We start from the raw sequence: 16,800 nt of genomic DNA, 5'->3' as shown, positions 1-16,800 counted from the left end.
ACTTAAGCCTTAAAGCATAGGTCTGGGGAGCCTGATGAGAAGACACTCAGCACTGGAAGGCTATAGAAAGCTGAGAAGGGGGAGAGATAGATCACTTTTCCTCCACACAACTTCCATGTTTGTTTAAGGCCTTGGATGTCAAGGAGAAGGAAATGGCAGCCAGCAGGGGCACTGGGCCAGGCAAAGCTAGCATGTCACTTGGCTGTGATGTGTCACTCACCTTACTAGAAATAGGGAAACTTCCTGAGTATCAAGTTTAGCTGTAGACAGGTATTGTCCCCAGCTACTTCCTATAATGACCACCTAAAGTGACCTTGCACGGCAAAAAAATGGCAGACCAATCTATGCTGCAAAATGCTAAGGGTGCTCTTATACCATACAGGATGATATGGCCTGTGTAGCAATATTCATACTTTATTGAGGTTCAACATGCTGATAGATTTTGAAATGTGTCAGTGGCATTGCCATTTTGTTCTCTTACCTCAATTCATTGATAATCCCCCAGCTGCTAGATCAATGCTTCCCCATGGAGCAAGTGCGCTGTCCAATCAGATCAATGCTAAATGACAATATGCCAATCATATTCCATATTTTATTGGGATTTAGAGCAAATCTCCTCCCAAAGAGAAATTGAGGCTGACATTGCATACCATTGTGACATTGTGCAAAATGCTACTCACCTGGCTGTCATACAGACCCCCCTTTTTTACTTGGACTTAGCTCTCATTTTCTTGGTCTACATACTGGTTTTAGGTCAGTGACTTGAAGGTTTTGCAGCTGGAACAGTTTGACAGTCAGGCAACTAGCACCTTCACAAGAACATCAGGCAATGGCTCCATAGTTCTTTCAGGAAAGGTTTACATTAGGAATAAGAGCACCAAAACCGCCGAGGTTTCAAAATGCCTTAGTGGTTTATCTTTAATAAGCTATGGTCTTCTACCAGAATAATCTTCAGTATGTCTCATGGAGTTCCGATCATCTCATTCTGTGAGCCAGTACCATAGGAGAGCATGGGCTGGCACCTGGAATTGTCTTATGTACACAGTGGTGAACTGGGAATCTGAAATATATTAATGGCCTTCCATACTGGTATAAATAGTTGTGACAGATTTAAGCAACACATAGGTAGGTTTCCATCAAGTACCAGATGTTACTGCTTTCTATTCCAACCCACTAAAATCAGACCAACTGATAAGAGTATATTGTTTAATAAAAAGGGATGCTCCATTCACTGTCACAATTAACCTGAAACAAAGAAAAAAGTGGCAGTTAGTTCAGAATTATTTTCAGTCTGAACTGAAGCACCATGAAAAACCTGCTGGATTTGGCTGTATTGGATTACATAGCTTCAGCTATATTAAAGCCCAACTCCAGGAATGAGAAAAAAATCTACCCTTACAGGAACCCCAACTTACCTGATCCCTCTTCTACTTGAAGTTCTGGTCTGTGGACAGTGCAATCGACCGCAGCCCTAAGCAGCTTAGAAGGAAGACTGCGGAGGGGGGGGGGGGTATTGGGGCAACTGTCACACTGGAGGGACCCTGTTGGAGTGTGGAATACCCCCTGAACATAATGAACATTTAACCCTTGCACTGACTGTTGGGCAGTACTGAAAGGTTAGTTTTTTTTCTGGACATCCTGAACTTGTATAAATGTCTGCTTTTTGGAAGTTCTCCTTAACCCCTTTACCTCTATTCACTGATCATCATTAACAATGCAGTTTCACATAAACAATCTCTATTCTGCTTTTCTCAGAGTTTTCTTTCTACATACAAAATGGAGTGGGAGGACCTGATCTGAAGTGAAAGTTGTAAAGAAAGCTGGCAGTTATTGATAGTGACGTAATGACTTTTGTGGAGAATATATGGTAGCCACTCATGGGCTGACATTCTATTTGTTCAGATTACCTACTGCACAGAGGCCCTAACGTAGGGGCCCATTTATAATTTATTATTATTCAGGATTTGTATAGCGCTTTACAATATAAAGGGGGGACAGTGCGATTACAATACAGTTCAATACAGAAGGAATAGGAGGGCCCTGCTCATGGAGCTTACAATCTAAAGAGAGGGGGAGATGGTAGAAAAGGTAGTAGCTGGATGATCTGATGAGGGTGACTCAAGTATATTTCTTAGGTGAAGGTCAAGGATCACCTAAAGGTGGACAGGATAGGAGCTGACCAGACATACTGGGGTTGGGAGTTTCAAGGGTGGGAGAGGTTCGTGAAAAGCCCTGGAGGTGAGTGTGGGCGAAGGTAACAAGGGAGCTAGGGGGCAAGATGTCATAGCAGGAGAGGAAAGGACGTTTTGGGTGATATCTACAGATAAGCTTGTTGATGTAGCTAGGGGCAGTCTTGTGGATGGTTTTTGTATATCATTATTAGTGTTTTGAATTTTTCACATTGGGCTAGTGGTGGCCAGTGGATTGCAGATAGGGGCAGGAGCCAATGATCATTCAGTAAGGTGTATTAGTCTAGCAGCAGCAATCATAATGGACTAAAAGGGGGATAACCTGTGTAAAGGTAGGTCAGTGAGGAGGGAGTTGCATTAGTCAAGGCTGGATATAACGGCTTGGCTATGTTATTAGACGAGAATTAGACCTGAACCCTTCCCACTTTCATGTACACCTTGACATGAATCACTTTTATCTTGTGGTGAATCTATACACACTGAATATGTGATTTGACTTAACCAATAGTAGAATGGAGGGCCCAAAAATTGGTCTTGCACAGGGGCCCTTTGGTAATTCTATCACTATATGTAGGTAATCCAAGGTTAGAGACTAAAGAGCCTTCATTGTTAGCATGTGTTAACTCTTCACCTCTTATATTCATCCTCTGCAAGCAGTCTCCATGAATCCTTACTGGAATCTCACATATTTTTACAGAGGGATGACCTCATGTGGCTATACCATCGCTGCAATAAGGATTACTCTGTTCACTATTTATCTTCTCTGCAAAGCACCAAGATGGAAAACGTTTTATTCAACCTCTTAACATTTATAGCAGAACTCCGGGAAAAAACGTCTTTACATGTCCTTGTTGCTGATTTCCTACCTTCACTGTTTATGTGATCCATTTTCTGGTTCATTCAATAGTTGCACTGAAGTAGCGTATTAATTTTCAAATCAAACTGTTAATTCTCTTTGGTTTCTTGTTTGTTAGACTGGTGGCTGCTATGTCTCCTATTCCCCCAACCACTGGTCTTGGCACATCCTTTCTGTAGTTCTTTCTCCAGCAAGTAGTGATGTAATTCAGCCCCACTTGCAGTGGTGGGTGGACCGAGATGCTCAGACACATTCAAAATGTTCAGGCCTAGTGTACCCGCCCATATTCTCTACAATTCCCTGTGGTTGATGGGAACTGTAGTTTCCTAGCACTGCAGAGAGAGAAGAGGGAGAGAGAGAGAGAAGAGGATATGACGTAATCTCTGCTGTTACACCTCCTCCTTGGCAGAAGAAGCTGTAATCTTTTGAATTACAGAGATGAGGTCATGAAAATTCAATTAGACTTTTCTTCAAAATGGTAAGGATTTTCAAAATTGTATGAACTGTTTAGTGTTTTGTGTAGGGGGGGGGGTGTATTAATGGGTGATTTTGTTTGCCTATTCCGGAGTTCTTCTGTGAAAAATAGGCAGTAAGCAAAACCAATCAGTGAATGCCATCCAGCATACACCACAGCTGTGCCAAAATTAGCCAGTTCACTTAGTTAGTTTATCTTAATCTGAATTCTGAATAACCATTTCAGAGCTCTTCAGACATGTAAGGAAGTGTGTTTGGTATCTTTTTCTCTCTCATGGGTTTCTGTATCGCTGAGCATCAAGCAGATATGACTGTGAGAAACTTCTTAGTACTGATACTTTCATACATCTTGGTCTCAATACATAAAAGACAGCAAGGAAGCTGCAGAGTTGTGTATGAAAACTCCTTCTCCTTTTCACAAACTGGTGTTCCCAGATCTCCAGATTACTGATAATAGAAGTGGACTGGCTGGATGCACTACAGCTATTCCTGGAGAATGGAAGCTCTGAACAGGAGGCCCATTTCTTCTGTATGCATTTCAATGTGTGACCCCCCTTATCATAAACAGCCTCTGTTCTACTGTTTCAGATAAATATAGGCCTATGGTTTTTCACTGGCCCCCTACAAATCAGTGGGAACATTCTACTGTTTTAGAAACTCTCTATCTGGCATTGAAATGTCTATACTGCAAACTTTTCCGTTTAGTAGGGGTGATGATTTGCTAGCACCACCTGCCTCCCCACATGCAGGACAAACATAAACACTGCACAGTGATGTACTAGGTGTGGGGCCATCACTTCCGCTGCCCCTACTAAGCTGCCATCTGATCTGCAATGGCTTGAAGTATGGACATCCTCACTCTGATTATTTATACATAGCTCCAAACTGTCCCTGATTTGGAACAAAGTCCCTCTGTCCCTCTTTCCTCCCCATTTGTTCCTCATTATGGTCTGATCTATATATACAAACTGCACTATTTATCATTCAAAAAGGGGTTTCCCAGTGCTAAACCTTTCATCCAATTTCTAAATTGCTGCATTTTTAAATTTGAAAAGCCAGTATAAGGAAAGTGGTAAAAAAAAACACTTGTGGGTCTAACTAATCTTTCTTTTTTAAAGAATTCTCCTTTAAGGGGGTGTGTCCTATGCCTATGTCATTTTGCTAATAGGCATCCCTCGTTCCCATCTCAAAAAGTTGGGAGGTACGTTTATATGCCGTGTCCCTGGCACTGTATGGTTTATATCTGAGACTGAGCCTGGGTTCACACTGATGCGGTGCGGAATTTGCAGAGTTTTCTGTGCTAATTCTGCACCGCATCAGAATCACACCCATATATGTTAAGTTAACAACACCCCAAAATCGGTCCGCAAAATGCAGTGCAATGTGCAGAATCGGATCACATAGGAGTGAATACCCATGCGATCTGATTGTAGTGCGGACCAAAAAAAGGGTCGTGCACCTTTTTGGTGCGGTGCAATTAGAGTCGTACAAAATGTATGGCTCCAATCGCATTGCCCACAAATCGCATGTGATTTGCACAGGAATGTGGTGCGGTTCCTATGCGAATCACATGCGATGTACCGAACCGCATATATGTGAACCCGGGCTGAGTGTACATTTTACAGGCCAAGCATTCATTCTCCACCATTAATTGCAACGTGCTGCTAAACTTTTTTAGGAACATCGATTGCTGCTTTTTTATCTTTGTTTAGATTATAAATCGATGCATTGAGTGTATCTGCTGCAGATCACTTCTATAGGGTACATATAGGGCAAAATAAACCAGATGGAAAACAACTATGGAATTTATGGTTATTCCCTGGAGCAAAGAACTGCTTCAATAATATCACATTTGAATTTCATGGACGTTCCCAGGAAGACATGCATGGCACAGAGAAGCCCCCTGTAGATGCCGCATGGTTGTGTGCAGCTTTAGTCTTCATAAACTGTTCTCCTTTCTGTGTACGTTACCAAAATCTTCTAGTAAAGCCTAAGGTAACAGAGCTATCTTCAAACCATTTCCAGTGTCTCTTTTTGCCCTGGTTCACCGGGAATAGCAATCTCCAGAGTCCTTAGAGTCTGTATAGAAGTCTTTGAAGTAGGATAGAAAATATGGTAAGAGAAGAAATGGGGACATTGTCAGAAGTGAGGACGGGTGTCTGAGAACTTCGAAAAGGTCTCACAGAATTATACTCCAAAGATCATCTTTTCTCAGCCAGGGTTCTTCCAAAGGTTGTTAGGGATGCCTTGAGCAATGAGCAATTTCTGCCTATCAGATAACGTCCCACAGACACAGATACATTTTTTAGGTCTCGCTAAGGTGTGTGCATGTGTACGCGTATGTGTGCGCGCACGTGTGTGTGTGCATGTGTGCGTGTGTGGGATATAAGGGGAATTCTTCTCAATTAGCATTAGAGTTCTTTCATGCAGGCGCTCAGAAGGTGATAAAAACAGATGACTGAGCTGTGGTCCTACCGCCAACCACGTGGATGCCCACCTGAATTCTAACATTGCAGCTCGACAGAGCTGTACACATGCCCTGGCTGTGATGCTATGCTTAGTGACCATGGCATTTGTAACTCTGGTTGCAGAGCTTGACAGGTAACACCACCTGTCAAACTCACCTATTGAAATCAATGGGGCCACACCACAACTGCGAACCAAACGCTTAGCTGGCAGTTGTGATGTGGTCCTGCAATGCAAAAATTGTCATCTCACAATTACAAAAAAAAATAGTAGTGCCTCCTGAATACATGTCAGCTGATGCTATACTGCCCTCTGAAAGTGATCCACCACAGATTGCTTTTCAGATGGCAGTAAGCTTACCATCTGTCAGAAAGAACTCTTAGGGTAAGGGAAGTCTTCTCCTACTGATCACTAATTAAAGGGGAGCCATCTCCCACTTACCACCAATCTAATGGGGTCCTTCTGAACTAAACACCAATGTAAGGGGACACCAAACTCTATACCAGTGTTTCTCAACCTTTTTTCAGTCAAGGCACTCTGTAAAATTATGGACAGTCCTGAGGCAAACTTTAAAATTATGGACAGTCTTGAGGCACCCCATTCTAAAATGGGGTGCCTCAAGACTGTCCATAATTTTAAGAAGGCACCCCATTCTAAAATGTCAAAAACTATTCTAATAATTTTATATAATGCAGCAACATCCACACACATAGGACACCCAACATTGGAGGTGATTTATTCTTCCAAACCAATACACTTTTGCACACTGGTACTGACTAGTATTCCATGGTTTCTCTTCTCCCTCAGTTTTTCTTCATCACTGAGCTAATGTGACCCCAGTGCTAATGGAGATGGGCAGGGGAGGGTCAAACTAGGATGCTGTGCAGGCAGCTGACATCCTCCTTGTCAGCTGATGATGTCATTGGTTGTCAGGACGCCGGCGGCTAGAAGGTCGTAATGGTGCACAATGGAAACCTGTGGCTTTGTGTAACTAAAAGGCAGGCTTGTCCCACCCACTGGTTTGTATACAAGTTTTGGCCAATTTGTAGACATTTTGCCAAGGCACCCCTGAAGAAACCTCAAGGCACCCTGGCTGAGAAAGGCTGCTCTATACCAATGGTAGGAAGCACTACATTGACTAGCAGTGTAAATGGACACTTCACTGACCACTGTTGTAAGGGGGCACTTTATCACTGACCACTAATGGGAGAAAGCACTGCAATGTTCACAGCCTGGGTGTCGTATCTGGCCATTATTATAATAAGTTGTTTAAATTTTAGTATTAATACCAAAAATAATATTTTTGTATACAACAGCCTTTACATTCAACACATCCCTTAAAGTGGTTGTAAACCTCAGACATGAAATATGAACAAAGCATATCCCTCTATAGTGTGAACTCAATCCAGAGCAGTAAGTGTAATATCTGTCTGCTACCTCCCTCCTCTGCTATCTGCATGTATCACGTCTGACAAGTTTTCCTGACACCAAGAAAAAAAGGTGGCAGCGAAGGAACCTCCAGCTCATTGACAGCCTAAGATATGTTCCTGTGCGCTGTGTGGAGGGGGTGTGTCTCTTCTCTCAAATCAGCTCTCAGAGCTCTCCTCACTGAGCTCTGCAGTGTGTAATTTCAGTTCTCCGCCCCCTTTTTCTTTGAACTGTCAGGCAAGCTTAATAGATTCAGCACTTTAAACAGACATAGAGAAGAGAAGACTGCATATAGACAGGTTTCACTTAGGAGGATTTGTTTCATGTCTGTGTATCACTTGGGGCCAGTCACTTCACTGGTTATATGTAGGGGTTTACAAACACTTTAAATTACTATTTTTTTCTTATACACACAATTTTCTGTTTACAATGTCTTGTGAACTATAATAATTAGCATGGGTTCCCTGAAACCTAAAAGTTAATTCAAGGATTGCATTATGTCAAAAAGGTTGAGAAATGCTGCCCAGGAATAAAGGTTGTAGCCTCAAAAAATGGGAGTCTTAGGCTTTTGATAAAGCAGCCATATAACATGGGGGAGGGATTTGGACTAAAGCAAGGACCAAGTACAAAAAAAAAGTAAAAAAACATAAGCTCTCTTGCCATTGCTGACCTCTAATACTGAAAATGCTAATTGACTGACTATCTATACAGTATATAAGAAACGTTGTTTTTTTTCTTCTTCTTTTGTGGTATTTGCTTATGTGAAATGTAATCATTGCTTTAAAAAGTTAAATGCCAACAGTTGGACAGCAAATGTTCTGTCTGAATCTAAACTATTACCTGGCTATGTGACATGAAATCATTTTGTCTTAGATGACGGGCCACATTGATGTGCATTTGGCATATGCTGTCACAAAGGCGCTTCATTAATCTCAGGCCCGTGACTGCTTTATGTTGTCAGCCTGAGCCGGGCTTTGTGCACTGTTACCTGGATCAGGGAGCTCTGCAGATTCGGAGAATCGATTAGATTACTGGGAGGACGGATGCGTTCAAACTCCGAACATTTCACGGAGAGATTAGATAAGTAATGAGGAGTTTTCAGTACAAAAATAGCTTGTTCGGGGCCTTGTTAGGTCATATAGACAACAATGGAGAGAGCATGGAGCGTGGCACACTGCTTCCTATAGAAACATTACACAATCCTAACAGCAACTCAAAGGATAAATCTGTCCCGTCTTTAAAATAGGTGAAGCCGGGGAAGAAATCACTAAATTCCACATCACCGTTGCTTCTGGTGGTCACATTAAGAAAGCTGGACATAGTGACTAAAGACTGTAAAACATTAATACCAGCAAGTGTCAAATAGGAAATACAGTCCTGACCGCACCCGCAGGCACTAATAAGGTGCATTTTTAATTCTTTTTTTTTAACTGAAATGATGTTTATTTGTGGGGAATATGGCATTCTGTGTGGTGCACCATGGTCTCATTCATTTAGAATGGCACCCCAGTGTACAAGTACAGAAAACAAGTGCAGATTAGACACGTGTGATTCGTTTCCAAGCGAAAATTCAGACAAGATTTTAATTATCTGGAGATTCTGATGTATCTGAATTTCTGAAATACAATAGTACCAATTTTAAGTGAATATTAAATAACAAAACAAAATTTTGTCTGAAATTTAATCAAATTTGAAAACAAAATCGAAAATTAAATTGAATTAAAAAACAAATTCGAAATATTATTATTATACAGGATTTATATAGCGCCAACAGTTTGCTCAGTGCTTTACAATATAACGGGAGACAATACAGCAACAATACAGTTCAATAGAGAGAATATAAACATATTGCTGACTATTGCTGATTTCCTTCAAACACTGTGTATTAGTGTTAGAATATACCTGTCTGAAATTCGAATTTAGAAAATATTAGAATAAAACAGAATAGAATATGAAAGAGTAAAAAATAAAAGAATCGAATATGAAAGGATAGAAAATAAAAGAATAGAATAGAAAGGAATAGAATAGAATAGAATAGAAAAGAACAGAAAAGAAAAAAATAGAACAGATTTGAATAGAATAGAATAGAAAGAATATAACCATTTTCAAAATAGAATAGAACCAACTATTCTTCACAATGAATGCAGATTAATTTGATATTTTTGATTCAAATTCAATTTGAATACTTCAAATCCATTTGAAAAATTTGAATCTGGTAAAAAAACTAATAAATGAAATTAAACTAAATGAATTTTGTTAGGAAAGCAACTAAATGAAGATAGTAACTTAACAAATTGATCCAAAACAAAACTAAATTATTTTTTTAGTTCTGCACATGCCTAGTGCAGATCTGATCTTTGTTCTGTTGCTGTGTATTCTCAGTCCCTTTTAAATGAACATCCCCCCTAAACCTAATGTTTTTTAATGTTAAAACTGAACTCTGGAAAACCTTAATATTCTCCTTTGCAGTGGGGCTGCATCTGCACTGCAAGGGTTATCTGTTCATTTATGTCTAAGGGATTTGTAAAAGCAGATTTATTTATCCTGTAGGCTTCAGGGGTATAAGGTCATCTGACGTCCATAGCCTAGCATTGGAAGTGAGGACGCCAAGGGGATAGTTCATTGGCAGAGCATGGGAGAGAGCCGTCTGTAGGGGGGCAAGTAGCAAGTAGAGACTCCGCCATTTTAAGTCACTTGTCACTTATATTTTCCTGGCCTGAGGCCATCGCCAAAAATGATTAATGCCCATATGTTCAGCCTTTTAACAATTTTCTTTTAATGAGGCGGAAACATTACAATACAGTTTCTTATAGCATGACCTTCTCCTCCATCACTTCAGGTCCAGCAACAGTAAATTCACCACAGTGTAGCTAACATAGGATGGCCACCAAAATTTCCATTGGAAACAAAAACAACACCTCCTGTGCTTTATGGCCCAGAGCAAGGGTGGATAGATGGACAAGGAACTTGAAGAAATTCACCACCAATGCATCAAAGCTTGTGAGGCTCTAAACCAAAATTTACTACAGGTTCCCCATAGGTGGATTCTTCACTCAAGTCTGTACGGGTCTTACTCTCAATGGTCCTCTTTCTCAAGTCCTCTTCATACCCCTGGAATACATGCTGTATACCAGGGAGGGCCTTTTCACTTTACCCTCTGTCCCAGGCTCTTCCTGCTCTAGCATATATATGGCTGACTACCTCCACACACTATACACGCCCAGGGGAGGAAGGTCACTAGAGAGGGGTACTAACTCCTGCTTTCATAGTGTCCACAGGGTGTTGCTGCTCAGCCCACCCATCATTCAGAGAACATCTTCCATTTTTCTTGATGAATGGAAGAGTTGGAGAGGAGGACAAGGAGGACAGTGATGTCATGATCTCCTGATCATCCAATCAGAGAATGCTTGGCATTCTTCGAGAAAATTACAAGGCATACTCTGAATGGCCATGCCAAGTGAGTGCCTCCCCTGTGATTACTATGCAAAAATGACAGCCACTCAGCAAAGCACATGGAAGATTGCAACTAGGATTACTACAGTGATGTACAGCTTTCACAGAGGCTGAGCAAGTATCACATACTGTATGCAGGGGTGTATTTACCACAAGGCAAACAAGGCATTTTCCTAGGGCGGCATTTCTCAGGGGGGGCAGCACTGCCCCTCAGAAGAAGGGACACACGCGGCATGGGGGCCTGGTGTATGCACAGCCCAACTCTCGTTCTTGGAGATGTCCGGAGCTGTTAAAGGGAATGTCTCTCTCTCGCCATGGGGATGGTGGCTGGTGTATGGGGGGGCAGTGGTAGTGGAAGGCTGTCTTGGGTGGGAGGCAGGGGTGTTTTTGGCCAATGTCAGGCTCTCTGCGGGGGGGTGCCGATTTTTATGTTGCCCAGGGCACCACAAAACCTAAATACACCACTGTATGCATATTTAAATTGTGCCAAGCTAAACTTTAAAAAACAGCATGTTAACATGCAAGCAGTAATGCATCCCAATGGATCGGCCAGTGTGAAAGGAGCCTAAAGGCAACTATAAAAGAAACAGTAAAAGTTTAAAAATCCCTAGTGTACTATATGCTAACCCATGATTAATCCTGGCTTTATTGCTCTTTTTACTTTGACAGAACTGTATGAACTGAACAGAGATAATTGCAGTCACTATCTGCACATACATCTGCCTGCACAAGGCATCCTGCAGTGCAATTGTGCCATAGTCATTTATCCCCGATCTTATTTCTCTTAGTAAATAGGATTCATTTGTTTTTCTTCTATTCACACATCTTCATAGACAGACAAAATGGACACTTCAACAGCCTGCATCATCTTTTACTGTCATGCCATCTCCAAAGTGAGCTGCGCTGTAATCCGATTGGTCGCCATGCAGCCATGCACACTGCGTTCTCTGCAATGTTAATTAAGCTCCTTTGTGTATGTTTGCGGGACCTCGGGTGAACGTTATTACATTTCTCAGCAATCGTTTCCACTAGAATTGCGCTGATTCTCATTCCCCGGAGAGCTCCGCTTTAGTTCAGACGAAAAGCTAAAAATGAAAACGAGAGATTGTTTTTGTTGTTCCTGCCAAGTGCTAAACAGTTTACATTCTTCTCAAATAAGATTCTTGAAACCAATTATTTTCTTTTCACGGAAGCCTAAGACTAATATTGTCCTGGATGGCCGGGGAAGTTGTCGAGTATCGCTGTGCTCCATGATAAATAACTGCCATTTTCTACATTTGTAGGATTTTTTTTTGTCTAAAGGGATGGGCTGCTTTTTAAAGTCATTCATTAGCTAGAATCTACAAAAAATTAACTTTGGTCAGAGTGAACTCAGCATAAGATATATGTTGCTAAGAGCAAGCATGTGTAGGTGTAACACTTCCAGGTATGTATTCCACAAAGGTCACTGTACCCCCTGACAATTACTTTATCTGCTTTTCCCTGTAGAAGGATGGCACCATCTTTGTTCAGGTATCATCTGGGGTCAGCGTCTACTTCCTAGACTGAGATACTGTTTAGGAAAAGACATAATTATGTAAATCCTGATGCCTGTGCAGTTCTTGGCTAAGTCCACAAATGAGACAGATAGATCTCTGCTGCAGCTTCTGACATTGACCTTGATACAAAGTCACAGTGCACAATCTGAGTGATCACTGGGGAAGAAAAGACTGTGAAATGCTTTCTCTTGTCTGCAGCCGACTGATGACATCATCTTAGCCCAGGTAAAAAACTATTTTTTAATAGTAAAAGGTGGAGCTTTTTTTCAAGGTGATAATATCACATACCAAAAATGTGTTCACACAGACTTACAAAGTTACTGTAAGGCCCACTTTAGATAAAATAGCAGGCAATTGTTTTAAAACAAAGAGATGCAGAAATCATTAAATACAACCAGCTAAGGCCTAGCTCTCATTCCCTTGTAATGTGAGAATAGCAAAATAGAAGAGTCTTACTAGGGAGGAGCTGTAACTAATCCAGAGCAGAAGCAGAGATTATTAGGCAAGTGTTTCTATTTAATAGTTTACTATTTTTGACTACAGCGTCTGGGTGTACATACTGCATATATATATATTTAAAGACTGGTAACAGAAGTGTATCTTTCCCCTTGTTTTTATCTCACATGCACTATACCAGATAGTTTGGTCTGTAACAGTATGCACGTGTAGTGGTCATTTTGCTGTATTACAATATGTGAGCGTGTTTTTTGCAATAGTGTTTATATGTAGCACCTGTTATTCTTGTTAATCCTGTCCCTTCTAGCCTGGGATTCAATAGTTAGTGTTAGCTCAGGGCTCAGTAACTAGCATAAGCCAAAGCCAGGCTAAGCATCCTATAGGCAGTTAGAGTTACACATCTCAGGTTAGACACTACTGAGCACTAAGATGCAGAGTAGATAGGCTAATTCTGAGTTCCAGTGCCATGCAATGGTTTCTGCAGGTGAGAAGCTACATTCCAGGCTGGTTGTAAAACAGATGGAAGATCTCTCTCTCTCTCTCTCTCTCTCTCTCTCTCTCTCTCTATATATATATATATATATATATATATATATACCCTGGATGAGAAGTGGTTATACCAGGATCATTGCTGGTTTTTTCTTCACGTCTTTGACACCAAGATGGATGCCACCTAGAGATCATCCTCAGGGGCCCGTGCAACTGAACTTTGCTGCAACATTCATCTGGAGGTATCTTTATTAATAACTATATATACCCAGGTATATGTGCACAATTCCACCAAGGCTCCTGTCGGTCTCTTTGCTGATATTACCTGTTTGTACATTGGATGTATGTACCATTGATAAACTTTTATTATATAAAGCTTTTATTATTCTCATACAAGTGTGTATCTTTATATTTATGGTTAATGTTATATGCTGGTTGCAGTAGTTTCTCTGCTTTCAATTACTTTAGTTAGATTACTGATGAATTTCCCAAGACAGTATGAGGGATCAACCGTTTACAATGAGAATGATCATTCTTAGATCGATGTTGGAATTCTTTCATCAAAGTCAAGTGTATCAAATTTTTTTATGTGTACAGTGGCATAGTTCTCTGGCGTTCTAGTCCAAGCAGTCCCCGCGTTATGAACATTCGAGTTATAAAGGACTTGTACTTACTAACAGAGGGAGAAACAGGAAGTGAGAGGAAATCTATCTACCTCTAGGAAGGGAAATTCACTCATGTAAGAGTTACCATGTGAAAGAGGTGGCTCCACTGAAGGTTTATCATCAATCCTTGTTTTCACTACAACCCAAAATTTTCAAAATCCAATTGAAAGTGAGGTGAAATCTTCTGAACAGGGGCACAGACAGCAAAACAAACATTACAAGAGTGTTAACCCTTCCCTACGCTGTCCAAAAACTAAAAAAATGTTTTCTCTGGCTGGAGTTACACCTAAATAATTTACTTGTTCCAGCTTATAGACAAATTCAACTTAAGAACAAACCTCTAGAACCTATCTTGTTCGTAACTCAGGGACTGCCTGTATGTGCATGGTCACATAACTGACTCTACATGGCCCTGACAGCTCCATATCAGCAGGGAAAAGAGGCACAGCATAGGACCCCCAGTCATTCCTGGGTTTCTGTAATCATAATGGTGTGATATCATATGAACATTTACCAAACAACTCTTAGAGGTTTCTCTTTAAAATTGCATTAAGAAAATGGGAAAATGTTTGTAATGCTTATATCTGAAATCTGCAATATACCGTACATTTTTTGATTTAAAAAAATTGAATTAAGGGTACAGCAGATTAGAAGGTGGTCAGATTACCAGAGTATGGCACTGATGACAATTGAGCTGTCATGTCCTTGTGGAACGTTCAACATGTGCATTTAATATACAGCTTTGATTACACAGAGTAATAATTGCCATTCCGGGAACTGGACTATCAACACAGTTTGTGGTTACTCTGATAGTCTTGTAATGAAAGAATATTAAACAGCCTTATCATTGGCCCCTTGGAGACCTCCAATTAAAGTAAAAATTGATATACCATATAACAGACTACAAACCATTTAGCAATCTGTTATTTAAAAAAAAAGTGTTCCATTTGTAGGCAACATTTAAAACAACTCCCTAACCCATAACGCATCCCTCCCGCTCAAAAAGCTATACCAGACCCTTATCCAAGTATGCAGCATAGCAGGCAAGGAAAGGGGAGGGACAAGTGTGTGCTCCCATGAACCATGCCAGGGGTACCTTGTCCAAGGCCAAGGTCCTCCTCCCCACAACCCTGACCCAGTGGTTATGAGGGTCTGTGGGAAATCTGGAAGCCCCCTTCAACACTAAAAGGGCACCCCAGATACTGTCCTCTCTGTATGTGAACAAGTAAGGGGCAGATATTACTCCTACTCATTCACATAAAAACATAAAGTGTAAATTAAAACACGCACACAATTTTTGATAATTTCTTTAATAAAAAACAAAGTAAAAAGCCCCACAATGTACATCTATTTGAAAATGGTATAGCGAGCGCTACAGACAGGAATGTATAAGCTACAGCTTATGGACATCTAGCCACTATATGTGGCCAACATTTATGGTCAGTACTTTTTGTTGTTTCACCCCTTTTTGACTAATAAACCCAAGTCATACAGCATCACACTATGTGGCGTCCTTTATTGGGCTCTCTTTGAGAGTACCACCTCCCACAGTGCCTATCTGGACTAAGGAGTATCTTTGACGCCCACACGGTTTGATGAATCCTGGCTACTGTTCTTCGTGGTGAAACAGAGGATAGTACGGAGTGCGATCTGACCAGAGCCCTGAAGGTGGAGAGATTTTGCAGATTATACTTCTCTACATGTGTTATTTAAACGCACCTCTGGTGAGTGCGCACTCTATCTGTTCCTAGGATTTTTCATCTCTCTCACAACCACTGATCTGGGATGAGGACTTTTCATTTCCTACTGATTAGCGCACTTTTTACCATTGTATCACATTTTGCATCTTTTTGATCATTGGCATTTAGATGCATATATACTTTATAGAGAATTTTTTCTGTATTCTGATTATAGCGCTGCACCTATTTTCTCTTTTTAATGTACATCTATTGTCAATGAAGTCATCCAAGTCAATCAGAACTCCTAACTCCCACAGGCCTGCCGAAAGATAAAAAAAATGCCACCCACTGACACATATCTGTTCCCATTTCTTCACTACCAATGAATGACAGGTCCGGCTAACTGCCAATATTAACAAAGCAGTGAGGTCTCCCAGGTGATGTCATTGGCCATAAATGGAAGTGACCATATTTGCTCAATAATATTATGGGATCCCACACACATTTTTTTAAAACACACTTTCTTCTTTAGAAATATCAGTGTTGCTGTAGTAAAACCAAAGACCTAGGGATATAACCAAAGGAGCACCCGGTTACACCACCTCCCACTATATTAGTAATAGAGAAAAGAAGAAAAGGAAACGATCCACGCATAAACATAAATACATTAACATAAAATCCATATCTTTATTAGTGCACAAAAATTAAAAAACAGTACCATAAAGCACTATACATGGCAATGAACTGCAATACATTCACACCCAGAAGAGGCTACAGATATATAAAGAACCAGTTAGCACTAGTATACAAAAGGCTATATTGATGTAAATAAATCAACACAACTGAGATAATAATGCTGATTTCTTGATAATGATTGAATATATCAAGCATTAAAGTGTTACTAAACCCACAACAGTAAAATCAGTCTGTAGATGCAGTAAAGCATGCTTGTTACATTCACTGTGGAACCTAAAAGGTTAATCCTCTGCATTGTGTAAAAATGCTGTTTGATCCTGACTTCTTTGATGCTCCCCTTCTTTCAGTGTCCCCCTCTTATCTCTTGATACAACACTCTGCACATGCTCAGTTTGGTGTGTTTTGCTAGAG

This window comes from Staurois parvus, unplaced genomic scaffold, assembly GCF_062004578.1.
Source record: "Staurois parvus isolate SC_StPar_1 unplaced genomic scaffold, SC_StPar_1.0 ptg000352l, whole genome shotgun sequence".
Taxonomy (NCBI): domain Eukaryota; kingdom Metazoa; phylum Chordata; class Amphibia; order Anura; family Ranidae; genus Staurois; species Staurois parvus.
This window is presented reverse-complemented; position numbering follows the sequence as displayed.